This window comes from Stegostoma tigrinum, chromosome 3 (genome assembly GCF_030684315.1).
Source record: "Stegostoma tigrinum isolate sSteTig4 chromosome 3, sSteTig4.hap1, whole genome shotgun sequence".
Lineage (NCBI taxonomy): Eukaryota > Metazoa > Chordata > Chondrichthyes > Orectolobiformes > Stegostomatidae > Stegostoma > Stegostoma tigrinum.
The window spans coordinates 94390791-94405360 of record NC_081356.1 but is presented as its reverse complement, the minus strand read 5'-3'; positions in this window follow the sequence as shown (position 1 = coordinate 94405360).

Below are 14570 nucleotides of genomic sequence, written 5' to 3'. Positions count from 1 at the left end.
GGTTTGGAGAAGTACAAAGAAAGTTATTAGAATGATTCCAGGGATGAGAAAATGCAACATTTGGATAAATTGGAGACGATGTCCTTCTCCTTTGAGCAGGGGAGGTGTTGCAGATGCTGCCATTCATATCTTCCAAATGTATGGGTTTGTTAGAGGCTTCCATGGCCTAGGGTCTGTAAGGATATATCATCTGAAAGTTTAATAAGAAGAATCCTGTAGCACAAATAAGACATAGTTTATTGTAACTTCATAACCATTCACTTGTTACAAGAACAGGCTGTAAGTTACTTCAAAATTGTTGCGAGGACCTAGGCACAAGTCTATATGCCACGAGATCCTACTTTTCACTCCCAGCAGGTCCTTATGATATCAGCACATTGGATAATGCATATTACATTGAATCAAGTATTCACATTTGCAGACCTATACATATAACATGTCAGCCAAACTTTTCTAATACATGAGATTATAGATATTTTTAATTAGTCTGCTCAGCCTTGTTATGATACAAGTCTGGAGCAGGTGAAATTTGAACCCTGGCCTTCTGGCCCAAAAGGTGGGGATAGGGCCATTGCAGTACATGAGCCCTACACGTGTTCATAAAATTACATTTACCATACCGAATTTCCCCGAAATCTTTGGAAGTTTTACTTGCCCGATGTGTTCTCTTTGGATTTTAAATAATGGCAGATTATCGAATAAAATGTAGCTATTTTTGACTGTCTCCCGATTGTCTGAGATCTGTAGTTATTCTCCATTGTCAGGTTTGCCATTTAGTTCATCCCAATCTATTATCTGAAGGCAGTTCAATCATAATGAGATCAGGTGCCAGCCCTTTGGCAGTATGATTGATGTATGATCTTCAGCGGTTTGCATGTCCATTGATGGTCATAGACTTTCTGTTAAAATCCTTTGTCTGCACGGATTGCTCTCTTCCTAGCTCTGGTAACATTGATTTTAATGTGTGACCTGTTGTACATGATAGGATTGTTGCTTCAAGATGGTGTCAGGCATAGTTCTTAGGGTGAAAGGGATCAAAGGTTTTGGGGGAAAAAAAAACAGGAACAGGGTAATGAGTGAGATGGTCTGCTAAGACCATTTTGATTGGTGGAGCAGGCTTGAACAGCCAAATGGCCTACTCCTGCTCCTATTTTCTAGTTTTCTATCTTGTACTGCTTACCAATAATTAGGTTGCAAGCATGAAGTTGGTTTCTTAAGCAAGATAATAAACTGAGCCTTCAACTTTTTGTGCATTAGTAAGTCATATGGTGCTGTAGCTATAATTCAATAGCGCTTTGTAGGAATCAAATTCTTCCTAAAGATTGATTGAAGCATTCTGATTCCACGTTTGGTTTCTCTGTTAGTTTATGGTTGCTGCAGTAAGTTTGTGTCTTTGCTGGAGAGTTTTGTCAAAGACTGTTGGTGTCTGTGGTCTGTCCGAATGGTTGCATTGGTTTATCTCGTATGTATTCTATAGATCTCTACCTTACAAACTACATGGATTCCGAAAAAGTTCCTACACCAAGGTGATCTTCTCTGTTTAGAATTGATCTATGGTACTTCTGAATATCAAATTCAGTCACGATCCGAACAGACTTTCTGAGAGTTATATTTTCTACGATATGTAAATAAATTAACAATAATCTGACAAAAATTCATCAGAGTACATCAACTTAGCCACATAGAAATTCTGACTTTAAGTCAAAATAATTGCATGTTTTCACTAGTACGTAGCAATCACTAATGGCATTATCCATTGATTCCCCTGGATACTGTAGTGTGTTTTTATTAAAGCTTGCCTTTTCCAGGTTTTTATTAGATCTGGCATTTAGATAATTGTCACAGGCTTTCAGTACCTCTTTGAATCTTTGTTGCTTGTTTTACCCTGTGGTAAATAACAACATCATCTTCTATGAATAGAATAGAATATCCTCTATTGTTATGTACACTCCATTGTAGAAGTACAGTGGAAAGCTTTTACAATGTCAGTCTCTTATGGCCCCATTTTAGGTACAAATACGTAGTTACAAACCTTGGATATAAAAGAGGAATAAAAAGTAGGTGCATTACTTCACAGAGTTTAAAAAAAGTTAGAAAAAGACATTGTTATAAGGATTGACATTATAATCAGGTAAAAAAAATTACTAATAAATATTACATTGTAGCAGCTCAGTGCTGGGCCTTCGCAATATGGTCTGACCGCTCAAGTTAGACCTCAGTCCAACAGCCATCACCCCGGCTCTGCTCCAAGCCTCCAGTTTGCTCCATACTCAGCTGCTCCAAACTAAGTTCCAGGACTATCCACCCCAGCACCAACCTCCACCTGGGACTTGCTGCCCGGGCTACTCCGGGGCTCCCTCTCTGCACCCTGCTCCAGGACTCACTCCTCAATCCCAACTATGTACAGAAGCGTATTCACTTCTTCAGTTTCTGACTTAGTATCACCTTAAAACTTGTTCTACACCTTCAATAATTGCCTGTTCTGGGATATGAAATTTTGTATGCTATTTGGCCTTACTCTGAAATTAACTTTTCCTGACATTATCATTTCTAACGTCATGGTTTCCTAATGTAGTTAAGTATTTAATCTTCTTTTTTAACGCTTTTGTTTTTCAGCAACAGCAGTTTTCCCACATTCTTCTGCAATTCTGGAGTATTTTTCTGCTCTTTCCAACTTAAAAGAGGATTCCTACCTTTTGCGGCTGTAACAGAGATCTTCATTTCTTTCGCGACTTTAAGGAGGATTTCCTGAAATCGTTCCTGTGTTGGACAAGAATCGCTCACTTCTTTAATTTGCTACACACTTACCTGCTTTAAATGGTTGAATCCAAGATATCTCCATCTTCCTGCTCACAGATTGTGCAGGTTTCAGTCTTGACGCTGTGAATTCAGTTTGTTTTCTAGCTCTGCCTCGATGTATCCATGCACTATGGTGGTGACACGCAACCTGAGTTGCAATTTAAAATAAAATTCTTGTCGCTTCAGCCTGAATGCCATTTTTTTTCTCTTTGTAACAGAGTATTCACTTTTGATACACACAGTCTCCAATGTGTCTACACTCAACAGCTGAACTTGGCCTCAGGACCACCTGCTTAGAGCGCCTTCTTGTGAGGCACCCTGTACTTCTGCCTTGAAACTGCAGATTTCTCCTGTTACCGTGCATTTCTTTTTTAATCAGGTCTGCAATACTTTCTTTTGTTCTTTGAAATATTCTTCAGTGTTGGGTATTGCCAATAGAGCACTTTGGGTGAACTGTTTTCAACAATCACCAGTAACTGGTTTCCTTGGAGTCTCTTGAGTTAACAGCATGATTGCCTCATTGGAGTTGGTGCTTCTTCAATTAAAATGTCATATCCCATGCTGATCACTATGTTGTGTTTGCTGCCACCCATATTCTTTATGCGTATGAAGTTTTTTTTAGGTCTTATGTCTCAGGTGTCTGTGAGAAGCGTCACCTTCTAGTTTCACGAGAAAAGTCTTGTAGAATAATTAACATGTAGTTTGTAACCTCTCTGTAACTATTTACAGGGTATAAGAATCAGCTCTGAATTACTACAAAGACTGGTAAGAGGGCTTAGCCTAAAGTCTGTCTCCCACATGACTCTACATTTTTCTCCCAACAGGTCCTCATGGCATCATCACTGTGGATGATGTGAATAAGTGTTTATTGTACTTATACAGTCATGGAGATGTACAGCAGGGAAACAGACCCTTCAATCCAACTCACCCATGCTGACCAAATGTCGTAAATTAACCCAGTCTCATTTGTCAGCATTTGACCCATATCCCTCTAAACCCTTCCTATTCACATATCCATCTAGATACCTTTTAAATATTCTAATTGTACCAGCCTCCATCACTTCCTGTGGCAGCTCATTCCATATACGCACCACCTTCTGTGTGAAAAAGTCGCCCCTTACGTCCCTTTTAAATCTTTCCCCCTCAAATTAGATCTACACCGTCTAGTTTTAGGATCCCTCACAGATCAAAACCTTCAACACACATCTACACCTGGCGGTTAGGTAGAGATTCAATAGTGCAATTTTAAAGTTAAATTTTTAAGTAGTGTGTAGAAATGGTAACTATTGAATCCCTGCAGTGTGGAAACAGGCCATTCAGCCCAACAATTCCACACCAACATTCAGAGTAGCATCCCACCAAGACTCACCACCCACCTCCCCATACCCCGCCACCATCCTGTCCCCACAATCCCCATGGCTAATCCACATAGCCTACACAACTTTGGACCAGGGATGAAACCCACACAGATACAGGGAGAATATGCAAACTCCACACAGACAGTCACCCAAAGCTGGGACTGAACCTGGGTCCCTGACACTGCGAGGCAGAAGTGCTAAACACTGAGCCACCATGCTGTCTGTTGCTGAAAGATTGATAACTAAAGAATGCACATTTAAGACTGATGAAAGGATTGGCGGCAACATAAGGAATTAAAGTAATCAATGCCTAGGATTTGGAATGCACTATATGATGGAGTGGTGTATTTCAGTAGTATCCATCAGAATGTAATTGGACAAATATTTGAAAGCAAATAAATTACATGAGCGTGGGAAAATTGGTACTTAAATAATATTACTGCCAGACAATACTTCCTCATTGTATTATGCTCAACACAATGCACACTGGTAGACATATGTAAAGTCTTTACAGTCACCTCATGTTCGGAGGATCTATTCCCATATGGGCTTAATTCCCAAAGGATGCATCTTTGTGACTTTCTCATGGCAGCATATTATTGTCCTGACACTGTCTTTCCCTGTACTATTTCTAACTCATAAATTACAAATCTGTGTGCCGTCAACATGCAAAATGTTTCCACTTAAGACATGGTACTATCTGTTTCTCATCTCTGGTTTTGCACTATATCTAATTCTTCACCACTTGGCATGTTTGACTCTTGCAATAATCTTTTTTTAAAACTATCTGGCAACATATCATTCTCTGTGACTCAATCCCACCTTTCTTGACAGTGTAAGTTAGATTTTCCCAATTTGTCAGAAGAACATATTCAGAATGCAAGGGTTTGCAAGTCTCACACAGTTTTCCAGCCAATAATTTTTCATGGATTGTAAACCCCATGGGGCTCACTAACCTCTGTGCCTGAATTCCCAGAATGAGTGTTTGGCGTGTGATGCTCTGTAACATGTTTGCAAATTTGTAAAATCTATTCTTAGAAATCAGCAATCAGGGCAATTTTCAAGCATCTTTGCTGCCTTTCTATCATTCAGTGGTTGCTTTCACTCCCCTGACTTTTCACTCTGCGCCAATTTAAATGACTTTCACTATTCTACATGTTTCATACTGCATATACCATATCTTCTACTACACCTGCATTCCATTATGCTTGTCATTCTGCTGCCTCTTATAAAAATTCTGAATTTGTTATTTGCATCTTGATCAGTGGGAAGCATCCCTAACCAGGTTCATCTCTCTTTATTATTGTTATTTGAATGATTAAATACAACCTTAATGGAAAAGATTGACTGTTATCTTTATATCCAGAAGTTGTCTGTTCTAATTGACTGCCAGAACTATTTCCAGCTCTCTACCTGTTGCTACATCTGCTAAAGGGAGAAATTTTTTTTGTTTGTAGGATGAGGGTGTCATTAAGAGGCAACATCATAATTTTCTCAATGTTGGACGCTTAAACTGTGTTCCTGAAAACAGGAAAATTATATTGTGAGAATATGCTCTCAACAATTCCCTTGCGATTTTTATAAGAAAGAAGGAAATATTTGCAGCAATAACCCATTCAGCTCCTCGAGCCTGTGCCACAATTCAAAATTATTATACATGCTCTTCTGCCTCAACTCCTGTCTTGTTCCTGTATCCCTGAGAGATCAAAAATCTATCTCTGTCTTGAATATACTGAACATTGGAGCATCCATGACTCATCGGGATAGGCACTTGCAAAGATTAACATCTATTTCAGTCAAAACATTTCTCTTCACCTTACTTCTAAATGATCAACTTTATCCTGGGGCTTTACCCCTTGTTTGATATTTCCCACCACGAGAAAGCAACCACTGCAGGCTTATTCAAATAAGCTCTTTCAGAATTTTATATTTCTATGTGAACACTTTTCATCTTCTGAATTTGTTAAAATGTGGACCAGTTTACTCAGCCTCCTGTCAGACCGGCAATCCTTTCAACCCGACCTAGTCAACATTTCATCACACAGTCCTCCATACCTGGGATCAGCCTAATGAACTTTTGCTGAATTGCCTCCAATGCCATTACATCTTTTATGTGAGAAGAGGCCCAAAAAAGTTCTTAGTATTCAAGTTGTAGTGTGACTAGTTCCTCGCACAGTTTTAGCAAAACCCCCCTACTTTTATGCTCCTTTTCCTTTGAAATAAAGGCCAACATTCCATTTGCCTTCAATATTACCCACTGAACTTGAATGTTTACTTTGGGGGCTCATAGGTGACAACTCACAAATCTTTCTATTCTGCAGCTCTCTGCAATCTTTCTCCACTTAAATAATATTCATTGCTGCAATCCTTCCTCCCAAAGCACATAAACCCACATTTTTCGCACAATATTCTACTTGTTGAAATTTTGCATAACCAGTTTATATCCCTTTATCCTTCAAAACACTTTGTGTCATCCTTACCACTTGCCACCTCAATAACTATTGTGTCACTGCCATTTTGTAGCAACCTTGGCGATAGTACATTCACTTTCCTCATCAATGTCTTTAATGTCTATCGTAAATAATTGTGGATCCAGCACTGATTCCTGTGGTACACTACTAGTTACAGGTTGCCATCCTGAAAATATCCTCCGATCTCAACTCTCTGACTTTCTACTAATCCTCTATCCATCCTAATATACTACCTCTAACTCTGGGCTTATGAAGTTTTTTTTTATTAAGTACTAACTTTACCTAGCACTTTGTGTCTCACGATAGTTACTGTATTTATTTTCTCTCCTCCTTTGACTCCTTGAATGTTTAATCATTTTAGAACGTCATCAGTACCTACTAAAGTGAAGATTGAAGGAAAAAAATTATTCAATTCCTCTGCAATTTCCCTGGTATGAATTTCCCAGCTTCATTCTCTAAGGGGACCTTTGTTCGCTCTGATTTCTCTGTTCCTTTTGATATATCTAAAGAAATTCTTGCTGTCAGTCTAAGAGTGGTAGAGGATCTTGCTCATCCAGAATAATGCAGTGTCTACAGGCTTCCCACATTATAATATTCTGTGCATTGGTTTTTGCCACAAGCTGCACTCCATAGTAAGTCTCGACCTTACTTAAATGGAATATCTGAGAAAGAGAGTTAAATGACACACAAGGCAGAGTGGTTGCAAGTGACCTACAGTGAATGTGTGTGCATGGCTCATTGCAGAGAAGTATGACATAGCATGACAGCAGAAGCAGAGGTAGTAGTAGACTGGAATTCGATTTTGGCTTCACTGTGAGGTGTATTGTTTTCAAAGGCCTTCAGATGACCACCAGGTGTTGTATTCCAGACAGTTGCATAATTGCCGAGGTTAAGCATTCAAATGAAATACAAAAACGTTCTGGGGTTGTTTTTAAATATACTTGATTAGCAGCTTCTTTTTGAGTCTATGAAAATCTGTTATATTGTGTGCTACATTTTGGTGTACATCCCTCAGTCTGTCTTACCCAAATTGAAGAATATTTATGACGTGGAGGTGCCGGTGTTGGACTGGGGTGGACAAAGTCAGAAGTCACACAACACCAGGTTAGAGTCCAAAAGGTTTATTCAAAAACATACAAGCTTTCAGAGCATAGCCCCGTCATCAGTTGCAGTGAGAGAGCAGGGCACACTGACACAGAGGTTTTGGGAAAGAGAGATCAAGGGCAAAGAAATCAAAAAATTCATACCACTGGTGTGAGTGGAGTGTCGGATAATATGTCTCTGCTGGTGACCAAGAGTGTTATACAGTGTGTCAAGTGTTTATAAAGTTACTGTCAGTGCCGTGCTGTCGTGACAATCAAGCAGAGCCACAGGAAAATACAAAAGGTGACATCTCAGGTCAGATTCTGCATTGTAGGTGTGAGGCTTTGTTCAGAATCTGTCTCAGGGTTTTAACCTGGAAACAGGCTGGCTTTATTCCAAAAACTGGAATCTATAAGATGCCACACTGACCCTGACTACAAAGTTGTGTGTTTGTGAACAAAATAGAATGTATCTGCAAAGAAACAAAGATTTTGGATGAAATGATTCACCAAAAGACATACGTGTGTGTGTGTGTGTGTGTGTGTGTGTGTGTGTGTGTGTGTGTGTGTGTGTGTGTGTGTGTGTGTGTGTGTGTGTGTGTGTGTGCGTCTGTGTGTGTTTGCACGTGTGTATGTGTCTGTGTGTACACGTGTGTGTATGTGTGCGTATGTTTGTGCGCATGTGTATTTGTCTGTGTGTGTGTCTGTGTGCTTCTGTGTGTGTTTGCACGTGTGTGTGTCTCTGCGTACGCGTGTGTGCATTTATGTGTGCGTATGTTTGCGCACGTGTGTATTTGTCTGTCTGTGTGTGTTTAAGAGTGTAATAAATAATTCAAATCTATACAAACTAATGAAGGTAGAGAGATCATAACAATTTATCAAGGTGATGCTGTCAAAACAGGAAAGTAAGGATGATTCTACAGATACAGAGCAGTGTGGTAGGGTCACCTGTAGCTCAACATGAACCCAAGATCATGGTTGCGGCTGTCTTGATGGGTATGAAACTTGGCTATCAGGCTGTGCTCGGCAATTCTGCATTGTTATCTCAGAGTCCTCCTTGGAAGCTGCTTATCTGAAGATCGGAAGCTGCATGCGCTTGACCGCCGAAGTGTTCCCCAACTGGGAGGGAACATTCCTGTCTAGCAATTATTGCGCAGTATCCATTCATCCATTATCATAGCTTCTGTGCAGTCTTGCCAATACACCATGCCTCGGGGCATCCTCGCCTGGAGCGTGTGAGACAGATAGCACTGGCTGAGTCATATGAGTCTCTGCCGCGAATGTGGTGGGCGGTGTTCCAATGTGTCATGGTAGTATCCACAGCGATGATCTGACGTGTCTTGCAGAAGTTGCCAAGGCAGGGTTGTGTGGTGTTGTGATCAATGTTGTCCTGAAGGCTGGGTAGTTTGCTGCAGACATTGATCAGTTTAAGGTTTAGTGGTGGCTTGGAGGTGAGAAGTGGAGGCATAGGGAAAACAAACATGCGCATACACACACACACACACAAACACACACACACACACTCTCTTTCACATTGACACACTCATACATGCACACTCATGCAGAAGCTCTCTCACATACACATTCAGTCACACACATGTACTCTCTAACACTGACACCAAACACACACACACACACACACACACACACACACACACACATTTATGGCGTGGATCATTTCATCCAAGATCTTTGTTTCTTTGCAGATACATTCTATTTTGTACAAAATATACAAAATTTGTATTCACAGTCATTCAGTGAAGCATCTTATAGATTCCATGCTTTGGAAGAAAACCAGCCTGATTCCAAGCTAAAACTCTGAGAGAAATTCTGAACAAAGTCTCACACCTACAATTCACTGTCTGACCTGAAATGTCACCTTTTCTCTCTTCCTACCATTCTGCCTGATTGTCATGACAGCACAGCACTGACATTGACTTTACATACTGTATAACACTCTTGGTCACCTACAGAGACTTACCATCTGACACTCCTACCAGTTGTATGATCTTTTGATCTCTCTGCCTATAAGCTGTGTGTCTGTGTGCCATGCTCTTTTGCTGCATCTGACGAACAGGCTGTGGTCTGAAAGCTTGTGTGATTTCAAATAAACCTGTTGGAATTTAATGTGGTATCATATGACCTCTGATTTTGAAGAATATTTAAGGAAACTAGGTCAGATTGATGAAGGGTCGACGCCCAAAACATCAGCTTTTGTGCTCCTGAGATGCTGCTTGGCCTGCTGTGTTCATCCAGCTACACACTTTGTTATCTAGGTCAGATTGGGTTGTCTGGTCAGCGTTGACAAATTGGACCGAAGAGTCTGTTTCCGCACTGTATGACCATAGGATTTCAATGAACGAGAGTGAAGCTGGATAGTTTCCATTCATAGTAAGAAATAGAAAGCAATCGTTATTTGAGAATACTGCTTGTATTATAGTTTAATGCAACTGAAGTGAAAAAGTTCTGTTTTCTATTCAAGAAGCTAAGTTCAGTATCAGACATAAAAATGCACGCTACATTGCGGTTATTAATCAGTTGCTCTTTTATTGGTAAATAAATTGGTTTAACAACTAAATTCTTAGCCAAAGTCAAATTAGTGTTGTTCTGCTGTCTTAACAAGGTGTTTTCATGAGGTAAATTGCATTCATTCGCAGACAAGGCCCTGTTCTTTATCGACAAAAAGAGTTTGTTCACACATCACAGTTTATTCATTGAGAGAAGGACTTTGGAGACAATCAATTCCTGTTGCAGCCCCAGAGCAATACCCTGACCAATCAGAGTTGACTGACATGGTTTAACGAAGGCAGTTAACAGATCCTGCAACAAATCCTTAACAAACATGGCCCAACCAATCAGTACCTTCTTCTCATTTCATATAAATTGTTCTTTCCTTTCTAATTTTGTTTTAGCTTTTCAGCCCTGATCAGTGCTAGATGAAACATTTTGACTTTGTTTCATTTCAGCCATTTTCTAATTGCTGGTGTATCCCTACTATCTGTTCCTAGTGTTGTCATCCCTTCAGTAATGGATTTTGTGATAAAGGAGTCACAGGGTATACCATATTAAAGTGGAAAGGTTATTTTCTAGGCATTCTGAGTAACCATTAATGTCCAAAACATTATCAGAGATAATGGGAACTGCAGATGCTGGAGAATTCCAAGATAATAAAATGTGACGCTGGATGAACACAGCAGGCCAAGCAGCATCTCAGGAGCACAAAAGCTGACGTTTCGGGCCTAGACCCTTCATCAGAGAGAGGGATGGGGAGAGGGAACTGGAATAAATAGGGAGAGAGGGGGAGGTGGACCGAAGATGGAGAGTAAAGAAGATAGGTGGAGAGAGTATAGGTGGGGAGGTAGGGAAAGGATAGGTCAGTCCAGGGAAGACGGACAGGTCAAGGAGGTGGGATGAGGTTAGTAGGTAGATGGGTGTGCGGGTTGGGGTGGGAGGAAGGGATGGGTGAGAGGAAGAACCGGTTAGGGAGGCAGAGACAGGTTGGACTGGTTTTGGGATGCAGTGGGTCGGGGGGAAGAGCTGGGCTGGTTGTGTGGTGCAGTGGGGGGAGGGGACGAACTGGGCTGGTTTAGGGATGCAGTAGGGGAAGGGGAGATTTTGAAATTGGTGAAGTCCACATTGATACCATATGGCTGCAGGGTTCCCAGGCGGAATATGAGTTGCTGTTCCTGCAACCTTCGGGTGGCATCAGTGTGGCAGTGCAGGAGGCCCATGATGGACATGTCATCTCGAGAATGGGAGGGGGAGTGGAAATGGTTTGCGACTGGGAGGTGCAGTTGTTTGTTGCGAACTGAGCGGAGGTGTTCTGCAAAGCGGTCCCCAAGCCTCCGCTTGGTTTCCCCAATGTAGAGGAAGCCGTACCGGGTACAGTGGATGCAGTATACCACATTGGCAGATGTGCAGGTGAACCTCTGCTTAATGTGGAATGTCATCTTGGGGCCTGGGATAGGGGTGAGGGAGGAGGTGTGGGGGCAAGTGTAGCATTTCCTGCGGTTGCAGGGGAAGGTGCCGGGTGTGGTGGGGTTGGAGGGCAGTGTGGAGCGAACAAGGGAGTCACGGAGAGAGTGGTCTCTCCAGAAAGCAGACAGGGGTGGGGAAACATTGGAGAAACCAAGCGGAGGCTTGGGGACCGCTTTGCAGAACACCTCCGCTCAGTTCGCAACAAACAACTGCACCTCCCAGTCGCAAACCATTTCCACGCCCCCTCCCATTCTCGAGATGACATGTCCATCATGGGCCTCCTGCACTGCCACAATGATGCCACCCGAAGGTTGCAGGAACAGCAACTCATATTCCGCCTGGGAACCCTGCAGCCATATGGTATCAATGTGGACTTCACCAATTTCAAAATCTCCCCTTCCCCTACTGCATCCCTAAACCAGCCCAGTTCGTCCCCTCCCCCCCACTGCACCACACAACCAGCCCAGCTCTTCCCCCCCACCCACTGCATCCCAAAACCAGTCCAACCTGTCTCTGCCTCCCTAACCGGTTCTTCCTCTCACCCATCCCTTCCTCCCACCCCAACCCGCACCCCCATCTACCTACTAACCTCATCCCACCTCCTTGACCTGTCCGTCTTCCCTGGACTGACCTATCCCCTCCCTACCTCCCCACCTATACTCTCTCCACCTATCTTCTTTACTCTCCATCTTCGGTCCACCTCCCCCTCTCTCCCTATTTATTCCAGTTCCCTCCCCCCATCACCCTCTCTGATGAAGGGTCTAGGCCCGAAACGTCAGCTTTTGTGCTCCTGAGATGCTGCTTGGCCTGCTGTGTTCATCCAGCCTCACATTTTATTATCTTGCAATGTCCAAAACATTATCTGTGGCATATGCACACACTTATAGTGAAAGGTGTGTTGGACAGAATCTGAGCATCACTAAGCTATGTGGCAGACAAGTCAAGAAAGGTTAACCTCTTAAGTTAAAAAATCTCGTCTTTATTACATTTTTCACAAGTGACATGGCGAGTTGCCAGTTGATGAAGATTGATGTTGTTTAAGCTACTTGTTGATGGCTCAAATTTCCTCACTATTATTTCATTTGCAATCTTACCAAACTTGCCAAAACAAATAAGCCTTTTGGAAAACCTAATGTGAAAACCAGAGAGGGGTGATTGGCAGCTTCATCTTACTGTCTTCTCTGAACAACCTTACTCACCCCAAAACTACAGAGCAGAGCATGATGAAGAAGCACCAGGTACAAGCTACTTTCTACCATCCAACTTACAGGAACCCATCACCAATGTCCTTGCACCTCTGAGATGCATTGACAGTGTGTCCTTCCACCCATCCTTGCCAAGCAGTACACACCAGCAATCAGCAGAGTCGGTATGCATTGGGCAGTTACCTCACAAGGATGGATACCTGTCTGCAACACTCGGGGTCATGACCTTATTCCCCAGGGTGGTGAGATGGAATATATGGTGTGTGCTATCTTTCCATGAGGGCCAGTTGGAGAGTAGCATTGCAGGGTATCTTCTGCAGTTGGAGACAGGTGTTGGCTACTCGTCAGAGTCTGGTCAGGAATGGCCAGCAGGGCAGGTCAGATTGCTTGAGGAGTGCACTCTTGGCCCAGATGAACTCTTGGCTTCTGTTCACAGAAAACAAGGGACAAGGGGACAGTGGGTGTGGTTGGGGGTCAGGTAGCAAGGTATAGATGCACCTACACAATTCGAGAGATGTTGTGGGCAAGTGTGAAGCCTGTGGGGTTTGTAGAAGCGAAGAGATGTTGATGTTGGAGGTTTCAGCAACTGGCTAACACAGATCATGGAAGCCAGTGACAGAGGATAGCTCACTGTCATTTCAATCAGAAAGCAGATTGAAAGTACATAATGTTCAGAACAATTAGATTAGATTAGATTCCCTACAGTGTGGAAACAGGCCTTCAGCCCAACAAGTCCACACCGCCCCTTGATATCTCCCACCCAGACCCATTTCCCCTAAAACCCACACACCCCTGAACACTACCGGCAATTTAGCATGGCCAATCCACCTAGCTTGCACATTTTTGGACTGTGGGAGGAAACTGGAGCACCCAGAGGAAATCCACGCAGACACGGGGAGAACGTGCAAACTCTTCACAGTCGCCCAAGGCTGGAATCGAACCCGGGTCTCTGGTGCTGTGAGGCTGCAGTGCTAACCACTAAGCCACCGTGCCACCTCAAATTCTGAACACACTCATAATGAGCTGCATGTTGGAGAGGGGTCTACAACTGCAAGTGGTCTCAGAATGTTTATTAGGAAGAAACATTGACCACAAGCACATAATATATTGGCAAAACAGACTTGCAGGATGCCTACTCCCTAGTCATCCTCTGGCATTGACTCTCGTTGTGTGTTGCACCTCCCCCCCCCCCCCGCTCCCCCCCCCCCCCCCCCCCCCCCCCCCCCCCCCCCCCCGCCACTGCAGTGACTGCTGGAGAACTTACTGAATTATGACCTCTAGTGCACACAGTCTGCTGAACAGTTGGCCATGTTGAAGGGGCAGTTTAATGCCACCTACATGTATTTCTACCCTTGATTCCAAATGATAAAATTGTTGCTCGTTTTAGACCCCCAATTGTAACTTACCCATTATTGTCTAAGGATTGATGACACTGGGCACAATGATCATTTAGGCCCAACATAGAAACTAACAATCTGTCCTGGACCTCACAAATAGACGCAACGGCCAAGAAGGCACCACAAAGTCTCTTTTTTCTCAGGTAGCTGAGGAAATTTCGCATGTCCATAAGGATCCTCACCAACCTTTGCAGATGCACCGTGGAAAATATTCCATCTGGCTGCATAACAACTTCGTATGGCAACTGCTCTGCCCAGGACTGCAAGAAACTTCAGAACG